Genomic DNA, 25,268 nt, shown 5'->3' on the forward strand with positions numbered 1-25,268 from the left:
TACACAACGCATTCAACGCATTCTCCATATGCCCTCGCGGGTGCGTGTTTACGCTTGGTGCCATGGCACGTTCGGGGGAGTGGAGCGAATGCGCTTTAGGAGCTTTTCCATTTGCTCATCATGAATCACTTTGTTGACTATGTGACCCATTACCAGGGAGATAAAAATAGCAGGCCGCAGCCGTTACAGAAAAGGCTCATCTATTAACCACTAACAGCAGCACCATCGGCACTTCTGGCAGAAATCAGCTCGTCTGTAGTAGTACAAAACACATATAATAATTGGCCAATTTTGCCTGTTGCAAACATATGAGTGTGGATAAAGCAAAGGGTGTAATGGAATATATGTCACATTGCTAGCATGAGTCACTTCAAGTTGACTTACTGGAGGAGATAAACATTCATCATTTATACTTGGAATATATGGAGCCGGTGGAGATGGAGGATCCAGTTCTAACACCAAGCTGGATTGCTGGCTCTGCAAGCCATGAGGTAGGTGCACTCGCATTAATAGTAGCACTCTGAGCCAGTAGAAATCTCACGGTGAAATTCAGGTTGGTGAGAAGAGCTCATCCCATTTACCGCATAAACGTAAATGATATTCGAATTCACGATGATGATGATTCTATGGTGAACAAGACCTGGAAACCAGACAGAAATGCTAAGGGAGTGAGGTTATCAGGGGAGGCGGGTGTTGGCCTTGTTGATGCACAGTGCAGGTGATGTGCAAATAATAGAACATATTTGGCAAAATTCTGCAGTCAGCTCAAGAGCAGATGATGTCAGGACCGCTATTGTTGAAGGAGGCTCAGCAGTACCTGTAAGTTAAGGTGGTTGTAATTCCAAATTTTGGGCATCTTGGGTGTGGGAATTCTTTTCCCCTTGCCTGTGTACTAATCAGTTGCAGTGTACAAGCTGTGCTGTCAAAAAATAAGCAGGGTACATCCTGACACACATGGATTAGTAATTATGTCACTCTTTCACCACATGAAAATGCATCACCTGTGCATATGGAGAAATCAAGCTGACCAGAAACTTGAATAGAGCTTAAGCTGTTCTATATGGAGAAAGCTATCTGACCAGAAAAATGAGCAAGGCTTAAGTTGTACTGCTCCTTCTACTCTTGAATAACTTTCTGTTAGTCAGTCTGAATCTGCAATTAGTGACTTGTAGTTGCTGAAAGCAACTACATCATCATCCTTATCTACTGCTTTCCATACACTTACTCATCTACCACAATAGCATCATTGATTCTACTTTTTGTGCTCCCAAAAACATGTGATCAGTCCTCCATTTATGTGGAAATTGTCATCCCATATGTCCACCATAATTAATTCTAGACCTCCTGGATGACATTGCCTTTTGCGAATGAATTGCATATGCTCAGCATCAAAGAGAAATACCTATCCACCATTTTTTGTATCAAAAAAGCTGTCGCTGCATGGGTTTGGCACAAAATACTAAATATTTTAATCAAACAAAATTCATAGTGTTACAGTAAGTGTTACATCAATTTTGTATACTACTCACTTATGTAGCTTTTGGTGATATTAAATTATATTGTGACTGCATCTGGTGTGGCTTTCCCTGGTAGCGGCGCATGCGCAGATGGATATCTCAGCACCAATATCTCAGGAGATGAGATCTCAATGCTGAGCCATACGCCGGGCCAATCTTACACACATGCCTTGCATGGCGTGCATCCTCAACCTGATGGTACAGCAATTTCTCCCCCACTGGATGCACTGCTGCAGAAACCACTGTCGTGCTGAATTCTACCTTTCCAAAGACAGTGGAGGACTGCCATATCGGAGGCCTACTGCTACAGGCAACACACATAAAGGCGACCCAACATGGAATGTATACATTTACAAAAATTTGTGTTAGACACTAACAAAGTGGCATCAATTTTACCACAGTAGTAATAGTATAATAGGGACTTACAAGTCTTCCACTACACCCAACCCGGCAGATGGACACGCAAGCAGGAGTGTTCACATTTCCACAAATTATTGTTAACATCTCCAGCAGCAGCAGCAACAGCAGGCACATAAGCCCCACTAAAGATATCGGAGACTACAATTACACAAGAACAATGCAGCACACTAAGGACTACAACATCCAGTAACAGAAGTTGTCAGTTGTCCTTGCATAGGACGTCACATTATTGGATCACTAGTGCTTTCAGAAACATTAACACCTACCCCATATACACCTCCAACACCAAGCCTAATCCCCCTTCCTCCACAACCTCGCTTTTTAACAGTCATGTTGCTCAGATAGTGTGGTAGGAGCACACTATTAGCAGCTAAAAATAGATTTTTCACTCTGCATAACCTCTGCACAAAGCTGAATTTCAGCTGCACAAAATTAGAAGATGAAATATAGCGTGATTAATAGTGATGAGTGAATATACTCGTTACTCAAGACTTCTCGAGCATGCTCGGGGGTCCTCCGAGTATTTTTTAGTGCTTGGAGTTTTAGTTTTTCTTGCTGTAGCTGAATGATTTACATCTGATAGGCAGCTTAAGTACATGTGGGGATTCCCTAGCAACCAGGCAACCCCCACATGTACTTATGCTGGCTATCAGATGTAAATCATTCAGCTGCGGCAAGAAAAACTAAAACTCTGAGCACTAAACTCAGAGCATGCTCGAGAAATGTCGCGTAATGAGTATATTTGCTCATCACTAGTGATTAATCATGTTACTCACAGCAGCAAGAATTGTTTCAGTGTCGAAAGAAGCCTGTATGACAAAGAAGATCTGCTCCAAAAAATTTCAAAGTGAGATGTCCCCTACTGTATAGCATTAGTAACAGATTTTTTTTGTTTGGTGTGGATGAGGCCTGTATAACATTGACTAGATGTCCCTTACTGTATGACATTATTGACAGAAGAGTTTTTGGCGGGCCTGTCGATAAGGCCTGTATAACATTGACTAGATTCTCCAAACAATTTCAATCTGACATGTCAACTACTGTTTGACGTTAGTAACAGAAGAATTTTCGGGGGGCCTGTCGATAAGGCCTGTAAAACATTGAGTAGATGCTCCAAAAAAAATTCAAAGTGAGATCTCCCCTTCTGTATTTGGTTTGTAACATAATTTATTTTCTTCCTGTGGATGAGGCCTGTATAATGTAGAAGATTATCTGTGGCGTTGGAATACCCTCTTTCCTACAGTTGCTGCTGGTAAGGTGCAGGTTTGCTGGAGAAATATGGCCAACTTGACATTACATGAACTGAAAGGGCCATGATGACGGTGAGAATGGGAACATACAACAGGATCAATAACAGGATGGCTACGGGAAGTACGAGATCCAGGATCCAACCTACAACTTTTACTCATCTGCCCAACACCAATTACCACAGAGCATTTGATGCTCGTCAGAAGATAGGTGTAACAGATGTGCGTCTCAAGCTAGCAATAAAAGATGCCGATGAGAAATTGGATGCCAAAGATGCACATAATCTAGAAAATAGACTCCAAACAATTTCAAACTCAGATCTTGGGTGCTGTATCACAGTTGTAAAAAAAATAAAATAAATTAATTTCAATGTGCAACAGCTCTGCACACAGAACAATTTCAACACCACTAAATGAAAAGGTTGGATATAGCGGGCTGTATCACATTTATCAACAGAAAAAAATAAATATTTTAATGTGCTTAAGGTCTGCAGTCAGTTTCATATCACCGCCACAAAATGACAATGTGGGATACCGTGGTCTGTATCACATTCAGCAACAGAAAAAATGTGAATTTTTCTTAATGTGCGTGTTAGGTGTTGAGTTCCCACCACTGCACAGGGGAATCTCGAACCATCTCCGCTGTGGTCTCCCATTCTCCTCCAGCTGCAGTGGAGAATAATCGGCAGAGACATCAGTCCCAGCGTCTGGCTCAAGCTGATACTGTGTGGCTGGTTAGTGCTGTCCTTCCAGGCTCAGCCATTGTAACCAGTACTGATCAGCGGTGAGCAGGCATCCCTGGGACTATTTCCTGCTTTTCTTCTTCTGAGCATGCCCAAAGGGATGACTTCTCATTGGACGTCGGGGGTCACATGCTCAGGCCCTGTAGCAGCTCCTATTGGACCACTAGGAAGGTGTTGTGAATTCTGTGGCTGAATTCACTCCTGTGGTCACAAGTGGTACTGCAGCTTCTGAGCTTCCTCCCTCAGGTGTTCTGGTGAGCTCGTTGGCTGCTTTGTTATTTAACTCCACCTGATTCTGTCTTCCTTGCTCCTTGTCAATGTTCCAGTGTTGGATCTGAGCTTCTGGATCTTTCCTGTGGCCTGCTGCTCTGCTTAGATAAGTGCTTCTTTGCTTTTGTTGCTACTTTTTCTGTCCAGCTTGTTAATTCGTTTTGCTGGAAGCTCTGAGACGCAAAGGGTGTACCGCCGTGCCGTTAGTTCGGCACAGTGGGTCTTTTTGCCCCCTTTGCATGGTTTTTTGCTTTAGGGTTTTTTGTAGACTGCAAAGTTCTCTTTGCTATCCTCGCTCTATCTAGAATATCGGGCCTCAATTTGCTGAATCTATTTCATCCCTACGTTTGTCTTTTCATCTTGCTAACAGTCATTATATGTGGGGGGCTGCCTTTTCCTTTGGGGTATTTCTCTGAGGCAAGTCAAGCTTGTTTTTCTATCTTCAGGCTAGTCAGCTCCTCAGGCTGTGCCGAGTTGCATAGGTAGTGTCAGGCGCAATCCACAGCTGCCTTTAGTTGTGTTTAGGATAGGTTCAGGTATCAGAGCTCGTTCTATTGTTTTTTGGGTTATTGTCAGATCACTGTATGTGCTCTGATTGCTGGCACACTGTGTCACTGGATTGCCTACATAACAGTACAAGGAGCCAACCTAATGATTCTCAATAGAGGGAAAAAAGAAGTTCTGACATCATTTTTTTTTCTCAGCTCTGTGTTCAGTCTTTTTTTTCCCCTAGACATTTGGGTGTTTCAGGACACAGGTGTGGACATGGATATTCAGGGTCTGTGCTCTTCAATGGATAATCTCGTTACAAATGTACAAAGGATTCAATATACAATCGATCAGAAATCTATGTTAGAACCAAGAATTCCTATTCCTGATTTGTTTTTTGGTGATAGAACTAAGTTTCTTAATTTCAAAAATAATTGTAAGCTATTTCTGGCCTTGAAACCTCATTCTTCTGGTAATCCTATTCAACAGGTTTTGATTATTATTTCTTTTTTGCGTGGCGACCCTCAGGACTGGGCATTTTCTCTTGCGCCAGGAGACCCTGCATTGAGTAATGTCAATGCGTTTTTCCTGGCGCTCGGATTACTTTACGATGAGCCTAATTCAGTGGATCAGGCTGAGAAAAATTTGCTGGCTTTGTGCCAGGGCCAGGATGAAATAGAAGTATATTGTCAGAAATTTAGGAAGTGGTAAGTACTCACTCTGTGGAATGAATCTGCGCTGGCAGCTTTGTTCAGAAAGGGTCTCTCTGAGACTCTTAAGGATGTCATGGTGGGTTTTCCTATGCCTACTGGTTTGAATGAGTCTATGTCTTTGGCCATTCAGATCGGTCGACGCTTGCGCGAGCGTAAATCTGTGCACCATTTGGCGGTATTGTCTAAGATTAAACCTGAGCCTATGCAGTGCGATAGGACTATGACCAGAGTTGAACGGCAAGAACACAGACGTCTGAATGGTCTGTGTTTCTACTGTGGTGATTCCACTCATGCTATTTCTGATTGTCCTAAGCGCACTAAGCGGTTCGATAGGTCTGCCGTCATTGGTACTGTACAATCCAAATTCCTTCTGTCCATTACCTTGATATGCTCTTTGTCATCGTATTCTGTCATGGCGTTTGTGGATTCAGGCGCTGCCCTGAATCTGATGGATTTGGATTATGCTAAACGTTGTGGGTTTTTCTTGGAGCCTTTGCGGTGTCCTATTCCGTTGAGAGGAATTGATGCTACACCTTTGGCCAAGAATAAACCTCAGTACTGGACCCAGCTGACCATGTGCATGGCTCCTGCACATCAGGAAGTTATTCGCTTTCTGGTGCTACATAATCTGCATGATGTGGTCGTGTTGGGGTTGCCATGGCTGCAAACCCATAATCCAGTATTGGATTGGAACTCTATGTCGGTATCCAGCTGGGGTTGTCAGGGGGTACATGGTGATGTTCCATTTTTGTCTATTTCGTCATCCACTCCTTCTGAGGTCCCAGAGTTCTTGTCTGATTATCAGGATGTATTTGAAGAGCCCAAGTCCGATGCCCTACCTCCGCATAGGGATTGTGATTGTGCTATCAATTTGATTCCTGGTAGTAAAATCCCAAAAGGTCGATTATTTAATTTATCCGTGCCTGAACACGCCGCTATGCGCAGTTATGTGAAGGAATCCCTGGAGAAGGTACATATTCGCCCATCGTCATCACCACTGGGAGCAGGGTTCTTTATTGTCGCCAAGAAGGATGGTTCGCTGAGACCGTGTATTGATTACCGCCTTCTTAATAAAATCACTGTTAAATTTCAGTATCCCTTGCCATTGTTATCTGACTTGTTTGCTCGGATTAAGGGGGCTAGTTGGTTCACTAAGATAGATCTTCGTGGTGCGTATAATCTGGTGAGAATCAGGCAAGGAGATGAATGGAAAACTGCATTTAATACGCCCGAGGGTCATTTTGAGTATCTAGTGATGCCGTTCGGACTTGCCAATGCTCCATCTGTGTTTCAGTCTTTTATGCATGACATCTTCCGTGAGTATCTGGATAAATTCCTGATTGTTTACTTGGATGACATTTTGATCTTCTCAGATGATTGGGACTCTCATGTGAAGCAGGTCAGAATGGTTTTCCAGGTCCTGCGTGCTAATTCTTTGTTTGTGAAGGGATCAAAGTGTCTCTTCGGTGTGCAGAAAGTTTCATTTTTGGGGTTCATCTTTTCCCCTTCTACTATCGAGATGGATCCGGTTAAGGTCCAAGCCATCCAGGATTGGACTCAGCCGACATCTCTGAAAAGTCTGCAAAAGTTCCTGGGCTTTGCTAATTTTTATCGTCGCTTCATCTGTAATTTTTCTATCATTGCCAAACCATTGACCGATTTGACCAAGAAGGGTGCTGATTTGGTTAATTGGTCTTCTGCTGCTGTGGAAGCTTTTCAGGAGTTGAAGCGTCGTTTTTGTTCTGCCCCTGTGTTGTGTCAACCAGATGTTTCTCTTCCGTTCCAGGTCGAGGTTGATGCTTCTGAGATTGGAGCAGGGGCGGTTTTGTCACAGAGAGGTTCTGGTTGCTCAGTGTTGAAACCATGTGCTTTCTTTTCCAGGAAGTTTTCGGCTGCTGAGCGTAATTATGATGTGGGCAACCGAGAGTTGCTGGCCATGAAGTGGGCATTCGAGGAATGGCGTCATTGGCTTGAAGGAGCTAAGCATCGCGTGGTGGTATTGACTGATCATAAGAACTTGACTTATCTCGAGTCTGCCAAGCGCTTGAATCCTAGACAGGCCCGTTGGTCGTTATTTTTTGCCCGCTTCGATTTTGTGATTTCGTACCTTCCTGGCTCTAAAAATGTGAAGGCGGATGCTCTGTCTAGGAGTTTCGTGCCCGACTCTCCGGGTTCATCTGAGCCGGCGAGTATCCTCAAGGAAGGAGTCATTGTGTCTGCCATCTCCCCTGATTTGCGGCGAGTGTTGCAAAAATTTCAGGCGAATAAACCTGATCGTTGTCCGGCGGAGAAACTGTTCGTCCCTGATAGGTGGACTAGTAAAGTTATCTCTGAACTTCATTGTTCGGTGTTGGCTGGTCATCCTGGAATCTTTGGTACCAGAGAGTTAGTGGCTAGATCCTTCTGGTGGCCATCTCTGTCACGGGATGTACGTACTTTTGTGCAGTCCTGTGGGATTTGTGCTAGGGCTAAGCCCTGCTGTTCACGTGCCAGTGGGTTGCTTTTGCCCTTGCCGGTCCCAAAGAGGCCTTGGACACATATTTCGATGGATTTCATTTCTGACCTTCCCGTTTCTCAAAAGATGTCAGTCATTTGGGTGGTCTGTGATCGCTTTTCTAAAATGGTCCATCTTGTGCCCTTGGTTAAATTGCCTTCCTCCTCTGATTTGGTGCCTTTGTTCTTCCAGCATGTGGTTCGTTTGCATGGCATTCCTGAGAATATTGTTTCTGACAGAGGTTCCCAGTTTGTTTCAAGGTTTTGGCGAGCCTTTTGTGGTAGGATGGGCATTGACCTATCTTTTTCCTCGGCTTTCCATCCTCAGACTAATGGCCAGACCGAACGAACCAATCAGACCTTGGAAACATATCTGAGATGTTTTGTTTCTGCAGACCAGGATGATTGGGTGTCCTTTTTGCCGTTGGCTGAGTTCGCCCTTAATAATCGGGCCAGCTCGGCTACCTTGGTCTCTCCATTTTTCTGCAATTCTGGGTTCCATCCTCGTTTCTCTTCAGGACAGGTTGAGTCTTCGGACTGTCCTGGTGTGGATTCTGTGGTGGACAGGTTGCAGCAGATCTGGACTCAGGTAGTGGACAATTTGACCTTGTCCCAGGAGAAGGCTCAATTTTTCGCTAATCGCAGACGCCGTGTGGGTCCCCGACTTCGTGTTGGGGATCTGGTTTGGTTATCTTCTCGTCATATTCCTATGAAGGTTTCCTCTCCTAAATTTAAACCTCGTTTTATTGGTCCGTATAGGATTTCTGAGATTCTCAATCCTGTGTCTTTTCGTCTGACCCTCCCAGACTCCTTTTCCATACATAATGTATTCCATAGGTCGTTGTTGCGGAGATACGTGGCACCTATGGTTCCATCTGTTGAGCCTCCTGCCCCGGTTTTGGTGGAGGGGGAATTGGAGTATATTGTGGAGAAAATTTTGGATTCTCGTGTTTCTAGACGGAAACTCCAGTATCTGGTTAAATGGAATGGTTATGCTCAGGAAGATAATTCCTGGGTTTTTGCCTCTGATGTCCATGCTCCAGATCTTGTTCGTGCCTTTCATGTGGCTCATCCTGGTCGGCCTGGGGGCTCTGGTGAGGGTTCGGTGACCCCTCCTCAAGGGGGGGGTACTGTTGTGAATTCTGTGGCTGAATTCACTCCTGTGGTCACAAGTGGTACTGCAGCTTCTGAGCTTCCTCCCTCAGGTGTTCTGGTGAGCTCGTTGGCTGCTTTGTTATTTAACTCCACCTGATTCTGTCTTCCTTGCTCCTTGTCAATGTTCCAGTGTTGGATCTGAGCTTCTGGATCTTTCCTGTGGCCTGCTGCTCTGCTTAGATAAGTGCTTCTTTGCTTTTGTTGCTACTTTTTCTGTCCAGCTTGTTAATTCGTTTTGCTGGAAGCTCTGAGACGCAAAGGGTGTACCACCGTGCCGTTAGTTCGGCACGGTGGGTCTTTTTGCCCCCTTTGCGTGGTTTTTTGCTTTAGGGTTTTTTGTAGACTGCAAAGTTCTCTTTGCTATCCTCGCTCTATCTAGAATATCGGGCCTCACTTTGCTGAATCTATTTCATCCCTACGTTTGTCTTTTCATCTTGCTAACAGTCATTATATGTGGGGGGCTGCCTTTTCCTTTGGGGTATTTCTCTGAGGCAAGTCAGGCTTGTTTTTCTATCTTCAGGCTAGTCAGCTCCTCAGGCTGTGCCGAGTTGCATAGGTAGTGTCAGGCGCAATCCACAGCTGCCTTTAGTTGTGTTTAGGATAGGTTCAGGTATTGCGGTCTACAGAGATTCCACGTCTCAGAGCTCGTTCTATTGTTTTTTGGGTTATTGTCAGATCACTGTATGTGCTCTGATTGCTGGCACACTGTGTCACTGGATTGCCTACATAACATGAAGGTCCTGGAGAGCTTCCGCTATAAAAGGTTCGCATGGCAGCTCGGCCATGCGCTAGTATAAACTTATTAATGTGTGTGTGTGTGGATGTATGCCTGTCGATGGATGAAAGCTCCGATTCATTCCCATTCCTAGTGTTGTTGACTGTTTGTGAATGTTTGAAGCTACCTAGCGCTGGAGAGTGCTATCCCGCACAGCTAGCACACGATCCAGCTTCTGATAGCAGTGACCGCCAGTGCGGCACCGTGCACTAATAGAGTGCTTTCCTGGCCCAAGTCTGGGTGGTTCGTGGCGTCCACCAGAGCCGCACTGCATGCACTCTTGTGCAGTAAATTATTAGTTCTGTTAATCTCTGACACCCCAGTAGCGGTGTCGAGCGCAAGAGGTCTAGAGGAACTCTTTCCCTGAGTCTTGGGACAGAGTTCTGTGACTCTTTGCTTGCGCTCTTTGTGCGGTACTGCGGCCTTGTGACGCAACAGGCTTCGCTTCCTTCGTACCGTGTGAAGCTAACCCATGTGTATATCCACATTATACCGCCATATAGTCCATCGTTACTCATCAGCAGGTTCCATCTCTGCATGGTGGAACCCGGGATGTAAATGCACCTTATACCATCCTTATAATTATTTGGTGTGTTCCGCTAGCCATAACAGGCATTAGGTCTGCAGACAGGTTCATAATACTGTCAAAACATGACAATGTGGGATACGGCAGGCTGTTTCTCATTCAGCCAAATATTATAATTTTTTTTAATGTGCTTTTGGTCTGCACACAGGTTCATATCACGCCACAAAATGACAAAGTGGGATACGGCATGCTGTTTCACATTTATCAACTGAAAAAATTATATTTTTTTTTAATGTGCCTTAGGTCTGCAGACAGTTTCATATCTCCACAGCACTAAATTACAAGGTGGGATACAGCAGGCTGTTTCACATTTAGCAATAGAACAAATCAGAATTTATTTTTAATGCGCGTTAGATCTGCAGACAAGTTCATATCACCGCCACAACATGACAATGTGGGACACGGCGAGCTCTATCACATTCAGCAACAGAAAAATTTAGACTTTTTTTAAATGCACGTTATGTCTGCAGACAGGTTCATATCACGGGTACAACATGACAACATGGGATACGACAGGCTGTTTCACATTTAGCAACAGAAAAAAATTACATTTTTTTTAATGTGCCTTAGGTCTGCAGACAGTTTCATATCACCACGGCACTAAATGACAAGGTTGGATACAGCAGGCTGTTTCACATTTAGCTAGTGAAAAAATATTAATTAGAATGCTATACTCTTGTATGCAGCACAATAGAAGCAATGCACAACATGTGCCCTGCTGGCATTCTTTGTGGACCTCAGAATGGCAAAAAAAAAGAAAAAAAGTGCTGGAAGGTAAATTTGACAGCCATCCTAGCCACTAGCTACCTATAGGATCTGACTGATATACAACCACCTATCTAAGTAGCTAAAATGTGGATACAGCAGGTTTTTTCACATTTACCTAATGAAAAAATATTATTTAGAATGCTATACTTGTGCATGGAGCACAATAGAAGCAGTGCACAACAGACTTGTAGGACATGTACCCTGATGGCTTTGTCTGTGAACCTCAGTAATGGCGGGAAAAAAAATCCGGAGGGTAATTTTTACAGCCACACAGGACACTATGTAGCTGCACTATCTGACTAGTGTACAACCGCCTAACTAACTAGCTAAAAGTGCCAGCGTTACGAGCAGCCTCTCTGCACTGTTACAGTGTCAAAATGGCGCTAAAACAAGATGTCCGCTCTCTATATGGAGAGGGACATGTGATTTCAGCAGCTGATTGGCTAGCTGCAATGTGCATACATAAAGTTAGGAAAAAAAATAAAAATGACTGCTTACAAGAACGCCGCACTTCTGAGCTCTGCAAACCCCTCCCCTCATCAAACACGTGCCAAACGCTCATGATTCACCACCATTATCATTGCTAAAGTGCTAAAAATAGTTTTGCGGCAACGCAAATATTTTCCTGCACTTTTACCGATTGTTACCGATTTTAAAACATTTTGCTCGGGATTCCAATCATGAATCCAAATGTGCCACATTGTCATATCGAACGCTATTTACACTAGGGCGTCCGACAGACAGCGGTAATTCCGCATTCCTCCACTATGCGCTCAGTGGCGCCGGCTAGATTTTATCAAGGTTGTCCGGAGTTAATCTAGCTGGTACTCGGATTGGAGGCTGGGTCACGCCCTCTGCCTTTAAATAGTTCTGCTGAACTTTGGGCATCGCCGATTATAGCTTGTATCTTGTGCCTGGTGATCTCGGTCTGGAGTGGTGGTCTAGGAGAAGGAATATCGTATCTGGTGGTGTATTATCCTTTGTCATATTTCTCCTTCCTATATTTGTATTTGTTTTGCCCTGTGCACATTTTCGTGTATTCCTGTGTGACTGCGGAGTGGTGCGTTTTTCAGTTTTCCCTGTCTGTGCTTTCTGTGGGGATTGGTGTGTGGTCTCTTCACTGTGTGACGGGAGGTGGTTTCAGCTTGGGGCTGAAACAGGAGACAGGGTGAGGCCTGGCGGCCCAGACATGCACACCTTTAGTGTAACTTCTGGGAGAGGGTCAGACAGGGTTTTCCTAGCCTGAAGGATATCACAGGGGCCCGGGTAACCAGCCTAAGTCTACCCAGTACTCCTGTGACACATATTCATGATGAATTTATGTATGGCGATCATTTTCCAAGCAAATTCGCTCATCACTATTCATTAGTTCAGCTTACTAGGTGAAACTTTCTTTTATAACCTGCTCTATAAATTATAAATGCCATATTCCATTGCTGCAATTGAAAAGGTATCCTCGCTGCCAAAAGTTCAACGTACTATCAAAGACAAAAAATGAGGTATGGCTGCAGTTTATTTCATCAACACGTTTCAAGGTTTGCAAATCTTCTAATCAGGAGAAAACCTCAATGAGCTAATTTTTATACATGTTTGTTATGGGATAAGAGCCTAGCGTGAGCTTCTTGTTTCTCTCCAGTTTCTCTATTTTATACATGATCCCCAGTTAATATATTACAATTTTGTTTACCTTCAGTCGCAACTAGAAGGAGATTTTTGCGTACTCAAAATTTTTGCATTCCAGAAAGTGATGGGCAAGCGTGCTTCCAACTACTCCAGTATCGCATGGTGCTCGAGTGCTTTGGTCCCTTAGCCATGCAGCTCTCTTTCCTTTCTCTCTCATCTGACCCCACCTTAGCTATATAGTAAAAATCTGCCAGAAAAATACTCGACTGGTTTATTAAGCATTATGCTCGTTACTCAAATCAAGCACCTGAGTATTCCAAAGTGCTCGATTAAAGTCACTTTTTAAAGTGCTCATCTATTTTTTTGCAATCGCCACTTTGGTTGACATTTAGGGTTTAGAGTTGTTTTTGCCTGATTCATCATTTGCAACTTTTTTTAAAAAGTCACAAAACTTGTTGCAAATGTAGTTTTAGTCTTCCTCCTGGAGTGACTTAATGGTTCTCTAAAATTGTATTGCAATTTTGCAATTGTAGTAGAACGTATGACTTTCTGCACTGAAAAGTTGTAAGACAGGTTAAAGACAAAAATAATGAGCATGTTTTGATTTTGCACAAATACTTTGAACTGGGTACAACATTTTGTATGAATTTGGTGCAGGGAAGGTCAACGAATATCGCAAAACATAAAGATAAATAGTGACTTAAAAAGAGGCAGCACAGTTCTCCTACAGGGCTATGGTCTTGGGATGAAATCCCACTAAGGACATCATTTACAAGGAGTTTGTATGCTCTCCCCGTATTTGTGTGGGTTCCCCCTGGCTCTCATTTTCCTCCCAAACTACAAGGACATATTGGTAGGGAACTTAGATTGTGATTGTGAGCCCCAATGGGGACAAAGATGAAATTGTTTATACAACAAGGTAGAATTAAGGTGGATACACTTAACAATAAATGACTTGAGCACTAGATATTCTAATAATTTCATTCTTTCTATACAAAATGATAAGGAGCAAACACATATTGCTTTAATACATTGACTGTAAGTAAACTGTATGGCTTATAATTCAGGAATTAGCATAAATGAGCGTTAAGCGAATGCAAACAAGACCTCACAGCACAGCATGGAAATTATTACCACATGGTAACAGCCAGAAGGGCAGAAGCTTCAAAATGTTCAGTTGAAGTAACAGCAGGCAATAGAGCTGGTTCCCGCTGTTTTGAAAATCCTTTTTAATATTTTTTTTATTATATAAAAAAGGCAATTGAATATTTTGGCAATCAGACAAGCTATAAAATAAATTATAGATATGAAAATTCCAAAGAAGATGTAAAATACAGGCAACAAAGAATGGGGCGATTTCTTCACCGTTGACGACACACTAAATAATCTTCTTACATTTTTCTATAACGTTATGCATTCTGTATGTTTAACATTTTTGGATGTAAAATGTTAACTAACTGTACAATTTTTGCCACCTATTAAATAGATGATTTTGGTGTCTTGCACAATAGTTTGCACTTATCAGAAATCTGTAAAATCTAGACTACACATCTGCATGCTATACAAAAGTCTCCATGGTAACAGACTACAAACAAACTGTGTAGTCTGATCCTGTAGTCATAAAATTTTGAGAGGTTCCAGGACTCATGAACTCAGGTTTTTAATCGAAAAAACACATACTGTTAATCCTATTAGGACAAATTTCAGCCCATCCCAGACCTTCCTTGTTGATGAAAGCCTTAAGGTACCTTCACACTGAACGATATCGCTAGCGATCCGTGACGTTGCAGCATCCTGGCTAGCGATATCGTTCAGTTTGACATTCAGCAGCGATCAGGATCCTGCTGTGACATCGTTGGTCGGAGCAGAAAGTCCAGAACTTTATTTCGTCACTTTACCTCCTGCAGACATCGCTGAATCGGCGTCAGTGATGTCTTCACTGGTAACCAGGGTAAAAATCAGGTTACTAAGCGCAGGGCCGCGCTTAGTAACCCGATGTTTACCCTGGTTACCAGCGTAAAAGTAAAAAAAAACAAACACTACATACTTACCTTCCGCTGTCTGTCCCCCGCTGTGCTTCTCTGCACTGTGTAAGCGCCGGCCAGCCGGAAAGCAGAGCACAGCGGTGACGTCACCGCTCTGCCTTCCGGCCGCTTTGCTTACACAGTGCAGAGAAGCACAACGCCAGGGGACAGACAGCGGAAGGTAAGTATGTAGTGTTTTTTTTTTTTTACTTTTATGCTGGTAACCAGGGTAAACATCGGGTTACTAAGCGCGGCCCTGCGCTTAGTTACCCGATGTTTACCCTGGTTACCGGCATCGTTGGTCGCTGGAGAGCTGTCTGTGTGACAGCTCTCCAGCGACCAAACAGCGATGCTGCAGCGATCAGGATCGTTGTCTGGATCGCTGCAGCGTCGCTTAATGTGAAGGTACCTTTAGCATGGGTTGAAATGTACGCTAATTGGATTATTGTATTTAATGGATTAAAAGCATGATTCAATTTGTGAGTGCTGAGATCTGTTTGCATTTTATGCATTGTATTTTCCTGTAGCACTACTTCACATGGAGTGCTGATCCAGTGATAAAGTGATCCTACAGTCATGACCCTTACAATCTGTCCTTGTCCCTTTTAGTGTGAAGCTAAAAGGGACCATGACTGCAGGGTCAGACCATGCCGGGTAAGCATAGTATATCTATAAAAAAAAGTAGATTTTTTTTTTAATCAAGTCTATTTACATTTTTTAAGCAGGTAAAATAGTGTTTATATCCATCAACATATCTTTTAGCATTTTGTAACCCAATGGTCCAAATCCCGAGATCTAGGCAAATAAGTTGCTACTCACTTTTTGCGTATAATAAATGACTTTTTCCCCCCAAAATGTAAAGTTTAATTGTATTTCCAATGATTTCGTTACAGCAGCACAATCTTCCGAGTACTAAAATTCATCCTTTGTATCTCTGAGGTTGATACAAAATTATGAAGTGTGAAATGGAAATGACAAAATGAGAGATGCACATTGCGAGGCATCACTTAGCAACTCCAAATACTGTACATAGACAACGGCTATTTAGACTGAAATGGATAATATGAAAGACCCTGGAAAGAACAAGAGTCCTGAATTATTCTTTAAGTATATCATTATGTCAGAAATAATGCATAGCAGAAAAGCGCAATCTATCAATATAAATGTAACATAGTAACATAGTTAGTAAGGCCGAAAAAAGACATTTGTCCATCCAGTTCAGCCTATATTCCATCATAATAAATCCCCAGATCTACGTCCTTCTACAGAACCTAATAATTGTATGATACAATATTGTTCTGCTCCAGGAAGACATCCAGGCCTCTCTTGAACCCCTCGACTGAGTTTGCCATCACCACCTCCTCAGGCAAGCAATTCCAGATTCTCACTGCCCTAACAGTAAAGAATCCTCTTCTATGTTGGTGGAAAAACCTTCTCTCCTCCAGACGCAAAGAATGCCCCCTTGTGCCCGTCACCTTCCTTGGTATAAACAGATCCTCAGCGAGATATTTGTATTGTCCCCTTATATACTTATACATGGTTATTAGATCGCCCCTCAGTCGTCTTTTTTCTAGTCTAAATAATCCTAATTTCGCTAATCTATCTGGGTATTGTAGTTCTCCCATCTCCTTTATTAATTTTGTTGCCCTCCTTTGTACTCTCTCTAGTTCCATTATATCCTTCCTGAGCACCGGTGCCCAAAACTGGACACAGTACTCCATGTGCGGTCTAACTAGGGATTTGTACAGAGGCAGTATAATGCTCTCATCATGTGTATCCAGACCTCTTTTAATGCACCCCATGATCCTGTTTGCCTTGGCAGCTGCTGCCTGGCACTGGCTGCTCCAGGTAAGTTTATCATTAACTAGGATCCCCAAGTCCTTCTCCCTGTCAGATTTACCCAGTGGTTTCCCGTTCAGTGTGTAATGGTGATATTGATTCCCTCTTCCCATGTGTATAACCTTACATTTATCATTGTTAAACCTCATCTGCCACCTTTCAGCCCAAGTTTCCAACTTATCCAGATCCATCTGTAGCAGAATACTATCTTCTCTTGTATTAACTGCTTTACATAGTTTTGTATCATCTGCAAATATCGATATTTTACTGTGTAAACCTTCTACCAGATCATTAATGAATATGTTGAAGAGAACAGGTCCCAATACTGACCCCTGCGGTACCCCACTGGTCACAGCGACCCAGTTAGAGACTATACCATGTATAACCACCCTCTGCTTTCTATCACTAAGCCAGTTACTAACTACTAACTAAATGCATCGAATCCATAGTAGATGAGTAGGGGTGCTAGCAATAATTCGGTTTCTCTAATAGGAAAAGTGAAAAAGCCACACAAATAATGTTAGAGATCAGCTTACATATGGCTTACGCTATTTAAAAGGGACTACTCACTTTAAGAGGTTGTGTCATGTTTTACAGGGAATTTGTCATTAAAAACAACCTATACACTGGCAACTTTCATTTAAAATAAGCTCTGGGGACAGATTCTTGAGGAGATCTATGCCTGACCCATAAATCTTAGCAGCTCATTTACATATTAAAATAAAACATGGATTTCTCTGGAATAAGACATCAGATTGCAGAAATAAAGGTATAATTTTATTCATCTTTCTATGATGTACATGCCCATATAGGCAGCTTAGGAGGGTTGATTCCATTTTAACCCCTTCACCCCAAAGCCTGTTTTCACCTAAGTGACAGGGCCAATTTTTACAATTCTGACCACTGTCACTTTATGAGGTCATAACTCTGAAACGCTTCAACGGATCCTGGTGATTCTGACACTGTTTTCTCGTGACATATTGTACTTCATGATAGTGGTAAAACTTCTTCGATATGACTTGCATTTATTTGTGAAAAAAACAAAAATTTGTCGGAAATTATGAAAATTTAGCAATTTTCAAACTCTTAGTTTTTATGCCCTTATATTAGAGAGTTATATCACATAATATAGTTAATAAACAACATTTTCCACATGTCTGCTTTACATCAGCACAATTTTGGAAACATAATTTTTTTTTGTTAGGACGTTATAAGGGTTAAAAGTTGACCAGCGATTTCTCATTTTTGCAACAAAATTTGCAAAACCATTTTTTTACGGACCACCTCACACTTGAAGTGACTTTGAGGGGTCTATATGACAGAAAATGCCCAAAAGTGACACCATTCTAAAAACTTCACCCCTCAAGGTACTCAAAACCACATTCAAAAAGTTTATTAACCCTTCAGGTGCTTCACAGGAATTTTTTGAATGTTTAAAAAAAATGAACATTTAACTTTTTTTTCACAAAATTTTTACTTCAGGTCCAATTTGTTTCATTTTACCAAGGGTAACAGGAGAAATTGGACCACAAAAGTCGTTGCACAATTTGTCCTGAGTACGCCGATACCCCATATGTGGGGGTAAACCACTGTTTGGGCACATGGCAGAGCTCAGAAGGGAAGGAGCGCCATTTGACTTTTCAATGCAAGATTTGCTGGAATTGAGATCGGAGCCCATGTCACGATTGGAGAGCCCCTGATGTGCCTAAACAGTGGAAACCCCCACAAGTGACACCATTTTGGAAAGTAGACCCCCTAAGGAACTAATCTAGATGTGTGGTGAGCACTTTGAACCTCCAAGTGCTTCACAGAAGTTTATAATGTAGAGCCGTAAAAAAAAAATTTATATTAATTTTCACAAAAAATGATCTTTTTGCCCCAAATTTTTTATTTTCCCAAGGGTAACAGGATAAATTGGACCCCAAAAGTTGTTGTGCAATTTGTCCTGAGTACGCCGATACTTGATATATGGGGATAAACCACTGTTTGAGCGCATGGCAGAGCTCGGAAGGGAAGGAGTGCCATTTAACTTTTCAATGCATAATTGGCTGGAATTGAGATCGGACGCCATGTCGCATTTGGAGAGCCCCTGACGTGCCTTAACAGTGGAAACCCCCCACAAGTGACCCCATTTTGGAAAGAAGACCCCTTAAGGAACTTATCTAGATGTGTGGTGAGCACTTTTAACCCCCAATTGTTTCACTAAAGTTTAGAATGTAGCATTGTGAAAATTAAAAAATCATTTTTTCTTTCCACAAAATGATGTTTTAGCCCGCAATTTTTTTTTCCCAAGGGTAACAGGAGAAATTGGACCACAAATGTTATTGTCCAATTTGTCCTGAATACGCTGATACCCCACATGTGGGGGGAACCACCGTTTGAGTGCATGGCAGAGCTCGGAAGGGAAGGAGCACCGTTTGAAATGCAGACTTAGATGGAATGGACTGCAGGTGTCATGTTGCATTTGCAGAGCCCCTGATGTACCTAAACAGTAGAAACCCACCACAAGTGACCCCATATTGGAAACTAGACCCCCCAAGGAACTTATCTAGATGTGTTGTGAGAGCTTTGAACCAACAAGTTTTTCACTACAGTTTATAACGCAGAGCCGTGAAAATAAAAAATATTTTTTTTCCACGAAAATGATATTTTAGCCCCCACGTTTTTATTTTCCCAAGGGTAACAGGACAAATTAGACCCCAAAAGTTGTTGTCCAACTTGTCCTGAGAACGCTGATACCCCATATGTTGGGGGGAACCACTGTTTGGGCACACAGGAGAACTCGGAAGGGAAGTAGCACTGTTTTACTTTTTCAAAACAGAATTGGCTGGAATTGAGATCGGACACCATGTCGCGTTTGGAGAGCCCCTGATGTGCCTAAACAGTGGAAACCCCCAATTATAACTGAAACCCTAACCCCAACCCGAACCCTAGACCTAATCCTAACCCTAGCCCTAACCCTAGCCCTAACCCTAGCCCTAACCCTAGCCCTAACGGGAAAATGGAAATAAATACATTTTTTTACATTTTATTATTTTTCCCTAACTGAGGGGGTGATGAAGGGGGGTTTGATTTACTTTTATAGCATTTTTTTGGCGGATTTTTAGGGTGGGCAGCTGTCACACACTAAAAGACGCTTTTTATTGCAAAAAATAGTTTTTGCATCACCACATTTTGAGAGCTATAATTTATCCATATTTTGGCCCACAGAGTCATGTGAGATCTTGTTTTTTGCGGGACGAGTTGACGTTTTTATTGGTAACATTTTCGGGCAGATGACGTTTTTTTATCGCTTTTTATTTCGATTTTTGGGAGGCGGAATGAACAAAAACCAGCAATTCCTGAATTTCTTTTAGGGGGGCGTTTATACCGTTCCACGTGTGGTAAAATGGATAAAGCAGTTTTATTCTTCAGGTCAGTACGATTACAGCGATACCTCATTTATGTAATTTTTTTTATGTTTTGGCGCTTTTACACAATAAAAACTATTTTATATAAAAAATAATTGTTTTTGCATCGCTTTATTCTGAGGACTATAACTTTTTTATTTTTCTGCTGATGATGCTGTATGGTGGCTTTTTTTTTGCGGGACAAGATGACGTTTTCAGCGGTACCATGGTTATTTATATCTGTCGTTTTAATCGCGTGTTATTCCACTTTTTGTTCGCCTGTATGATAATAAAGCAATGTTTTTTGCCTTGTTTTTTATTTATTTTTTTTGCGGTGTTCACTGAAGGGGTTAACTAGTGGGACAGTTTTATAGAGCGGGTCGTTACGGACGCGGCGATACCAAATATGTGTACATTTATTGTTTTTTTTTAATTTACATAAATAAATGGATTTTTTGGGAAATGTTTTTTCTTGGGGGGGGGGGGATTTTTTTTTTTTTTACACATTCTATTTTTTTTTTTACTTTCTACCATTGTCCCAGGGTGGGACATCTCTGTATTAGATCAGATCGTTGATCTGACACTGTGCATAGCACAGTGTCAGATCAACGATCTGACAGGCAGTTTAGCTGGCTTTCCAGCGCCTGCTCTCAGCAGGCGCCGGCTAGCCAGGTCATTTCATGACCCGGAAGGAGTCCGGCGGCCATCTTGGATCCGGGGACTTTTTCTGGGTCACCGGAGCAACGCGATCTCATTGCGTTGCTCCGGTGGGAGAGCGCAGGGAGCCCCCGTCCCTGCACGATCCCCCTCTATGCCGCTGTCACTACTGACAGCGGCATCAGAGGGGTTAAATGCCCGCGATCGGCGATAGCACCGATTGTGGGCATTGCTGCGGGGTGTCAGCTGTCATATACAGCTGACACCCGCACCCGATCACCGCGGCGCTCAGCGCGAGACCGCGGTGATCGGTGCGCCGCACTACTACTGCTGCTGGCACAAATGCAGTGCCGGCAGCGCAGTACTAGTACGGCGCGTGGCGCGAAGGGGTTAAAATTCTCACCAGAAATAAGCAAATCTGCAGAAATTCTGCCTGGAAATCAAATTCTCATTTATTTGTTTGATGCAATTCGAATTCTGCTCAGTCCCTGTGTAGGGGTTTACTCGCTGGTACTATTTAGGAGGAATTCTTTGTCTCGGTCTAGGGGGGTTTCCCTGTGGGCCTACTTGTTTGAAGTCACCAATAAAGACTTGCAATTTATCTTACATCCTTGTCTGGCTGGTTCCTTGGGTTCTTCTTCCACAGTATACTCTGTGGTCCAGTGGGTTCACTATCCCCATTCTGCCTGCCTCAGAGTGACAGATTTTGCCCAGGCCATGGACCCCACTGATACACAATTTTACACCCAAAGGGAGCTAGCCAGTCTGCAACAAAGTCAGGACCAACTGGTGACTTTCATGCAGACGCTGGATGCTCGTCGCAGTTCCCTTCAGGCTGCTGAACTCACCAATGCTACCCAACTTGCAGATCTACATCTGAAATTTAACCGGCAATGCGAGATGCAGACCCGGATGCTGAATTTCATGTCTTCTCATGTCTGCAAATAGCTGCCACCTCTCCTTCTGTTTAAGTTCCAGTACTTAATTCAGTGGTCGTTGCTGCATCCGGTCCAGCTCCTCACCTCTGCAAACCCACTCAGTATTCTGGTTATCCTAAGCTGTGCAGGGGGTTTCTCAATCAGTGTCAGTTGCACTTTCAGTTGTTGCCCAAGCAGTATCCAACAGACATTGCTAAAGTGGCATTCTTAGATTCCCATTTGGAGGGAGAGGCCTTGGCGCGGTTTAATCCCTTACTGAACTGGAATGATCCCATTGTGTCTCATCTCCAAGACTTCCTGGATACCTTCCACAAGATCTTTGACAAGCAAGGAAGAGTGTCGTCGTCGATGGAGGCTCTCTTCAACCTACAACAATGTTCTCTCTCGGTCAGTCAGTATGCCATCCAGTTTCGTACTCTGGCTTCTGAGCTACAGTGGACCAATGAACCTTTGATTGGAGTCTTCCAACGTGGACTATCCGGGAGACTAAATGACGAATTGGCGGTTTGGGAGCTACTCGATACCTTGGATGACTTAATCTCTCTTGCAATCCAAATTGATCATCGCATAGAGGAACAGACCAAGGAAAGAACCCATGAAAGGCTAGCTCCATCCTTCCATAGCCTCCTCATCCTGTCAGTTCCTACTCCAACTTTGAGCCTATGGAGGTTGACTGCATCAAGTTGGATGAACGTGATTGTGGGAAAAGGTTTGCCAAAAAACTCTGCCTATACTGTGGGAGTGCTACCAATTTTTGTGGCCGGTGTCCCAAAAGGCCGGAAAACTTCATCGCCTAGGTCAGGTAAGACAGGCCTTTCTAGGTAAGAGTGATTCCTCTCTATCCCTTACTGTCTCAATACAGGTGTTGACTGGAGGCGAGAGATTTTCCAACAGCATACTTGAATTCCGTTTCTGCAGGTAATTTCGTGCAGCAAGCTGTGGCTCTTCAGTTTGGGATTCCAGTTGTTCCTTTGCAGCATCCTCGCCTTATCAGCTCCATAGACGGAAGACCACTGCAGGACTATATCTTGGGCATCACTGAGGAGGTGGAACTTTAGATTGGGGCTCTCCAAAAGGAGAGGATCGCCTTCTATGTACTGCAAAACCTTTCTCCTCCATTTCTGCTAGATTTTCCCTGGCTTCGCATACACAAACTGGTTCTGGATTGGCGAACAGGAGGCGTTCTTCATTGGGGAAGTCATGTCATCATCACTGTCTCACACCTATGCAGCCAGGTTACTGTCCACGACCTCCTCCAGCCCTTCCCAAGTTACCTGCGGCCTACTGGTTCTTTGCAGATGTGGTCAACAAGCGTAAGGCAGAGACCCTACCACCACACAGGCCGTATGACAACCTTATCGATCTCATTCAAGGTTCCACTCCTCCCAGAGGCTGGATTTACCCTCTGTCACCTGTCAAGACTCAAGGTATGTCTGACTACAACAAGGAGAATCTGGCTCGAAGACTCATTCGGAAATCCTCCTCCTCTGCTGGTGCGGGGTTCTTCTTTTTAAAGAAGGACGGATCTTTGCGTCATGCAGTGACTATCAAGGTATTAATGCCATTACAGTAAAGAATAAGTATCCTCTGCCACTTATTCCAGAGTTCTTCGTTCACCTTCATTGATCCAGAATCTTCACCAAGTTGGACTTTCTAGGAGCCTAAAATCTTGTCAGGATCCATTCCGGAAATGAGTGGAAAACGCCTTCAACCCTTGTGATGGACATTACGAATACCGGATCTCTCTACTCATAGAAGAAATTTCTACCAGGTCCTTCTACGTTTGAGGGAGAATCGTCTTTATGCCCAGTTTGACAAGTGCCTCTTCGAGTGGAGCTCTCTACCTTTCCTGGGTTACATAATTTCTGAAACAGGTCTTGAAAAGGATCCTGAGATGGTGTCGGCTGTTCTCAAGTGGCCACATCCCATTGGAGTCATAGCCACTCCACGATTCCTAGGGTATGCCAACTACTACCGGCAGTTTATCCCGCACTTCTCGGATCTGACCAAACAACTTACTGCTCTGCCTCGAAAAGGGATCCAATCCTAAAGAGTGCTTCCAGAGGTGGAGTCTTCCTTTTTGTCCCTCAAACAAGCCTTCTCTACTGCCCCCATTCTCCATAGGCCAATGGTCAATAAGCAGTTCTTCATGGAGGTGGATGCTTCCTCTTCTGAAGCCGGAGCCGTTCTCATGCAGAAGCTTTCTTCTGGAAAGATGGTGACCTGTGGGTTCTTCTTTAAAGCGTTCTCGTTCTGTGAATGCAACTACTCCATTGGTGATAGAGAATTGTTGGCCGTCAGGTTGGCCTTACAGGAATGACATTATCTCTTGAAGGGTGCAGTTCATCCGGTCATTATCTACACCAATCATAAAAACTTCGCCAACCTTCAGTCGGCTCAGAGGCTTAATCCTCATCAGGCTAGGTGGTCACTATTCTTCGCCCGTTTTGACTTCCATCCAGCTGAGAATAACATCAATGCTGATGCTTTATCCAGGCATTTTATCTCCGATGACCAAGAGGAGGACCCCACCACATTATTGATCCATCTAGAATGGTCACTTTTGCACCAGTCAGGTTGTCGCAAATACCTCCGGGCAAGATGTTCGTTTCTGTTCCAGAAAGGAGACATATACTGCTGTGGGGGCATTCTTCTAAACCTGCTGGGCATGCAGGGCTGAGAAAGACCATGCAGCTGATTTTGCGGCACTACTGGCTGCTCAAGATGCATCTAGATGTCAGCGATTTTGTTGCCGCCTGTCCCACATATGCTCACAATAAGACCCCCAAAGGCTTCCCACTGGTCATCTTCTGTCTCTTCCCATGCTGTCTGCCTCCTGGAGGCATATCGCTAAGGACTTTTTCACCGATTTGCCCATTTCTTCCGGTTGTCCCATGATATGGGTCGTGGTGGATCTATTCTTCAAGATGGGTGACTTCTGTTAGGGTTGGCGGAACGCACCGAATATATTTATTAAGTGAGATTGGTGCGTTCGCAACCCGTGATCTACCATGCAGGAAAGAACCTGCTGCTAAGTAAATGGCGGCACTATATGGCGGTATGAACCAGCTCTGTTAGCTTCACAGAGCAGCCAAGAAGGCAAAGCTCTATGCCCTGTTAGACTTTCACAGAGGCACAGGCTAACCACCCAATGAGAGCAGTCAGTGGTCATGCATGCACACAAAACTCCTCGCCGGAGAAGCCAGCATTCTAGGGGCTTATTTCAGCCGGGTCCCTGAACACACATAAAAACAAACTCCTCGCCGATGGTGCCAGCATTCTAGGGGCTTATTTCATCTGGGTCCCTGAACACAGGCAAACACATGACCATACTGGCGCAAAGCACATAACATATGAAGATACTAGCACATGGCCATGCGGCCATGCGAGCCTTAAATAGTTGCAGCACGTTCAGGACCTTTCAAAGAAGGACCAATGGAGTTGCTGCAGTACCTGAGCATGTGACCCTAGATCTCCACTGAGAGAACTTGCCCTGGGCATGCTCAGTGTGTGCAAAGCAGAACTTAGTCCTAGCACCTTCAGGACCTTCCAAGAAGGACCAATGGAAGTCGCTGCAGTACCTGAGCATGTGACCCTAGATCTCCACTGAGAGATCCTGCCC

Source organism: Ranitomeya imitator, chromosome 5, assembly GCF_032444005.1.
Source record: "Ranitomeya imitator isolate aRanImi1 chromosome 5, aRanImi1.pri, whole genome shotgun sequence".
NCBI lineage: Eukaryota > Metazoa > Chordata > Amphibia > Anura > Dendrobatidae > Ranitomeya > Ranitomeya imitator.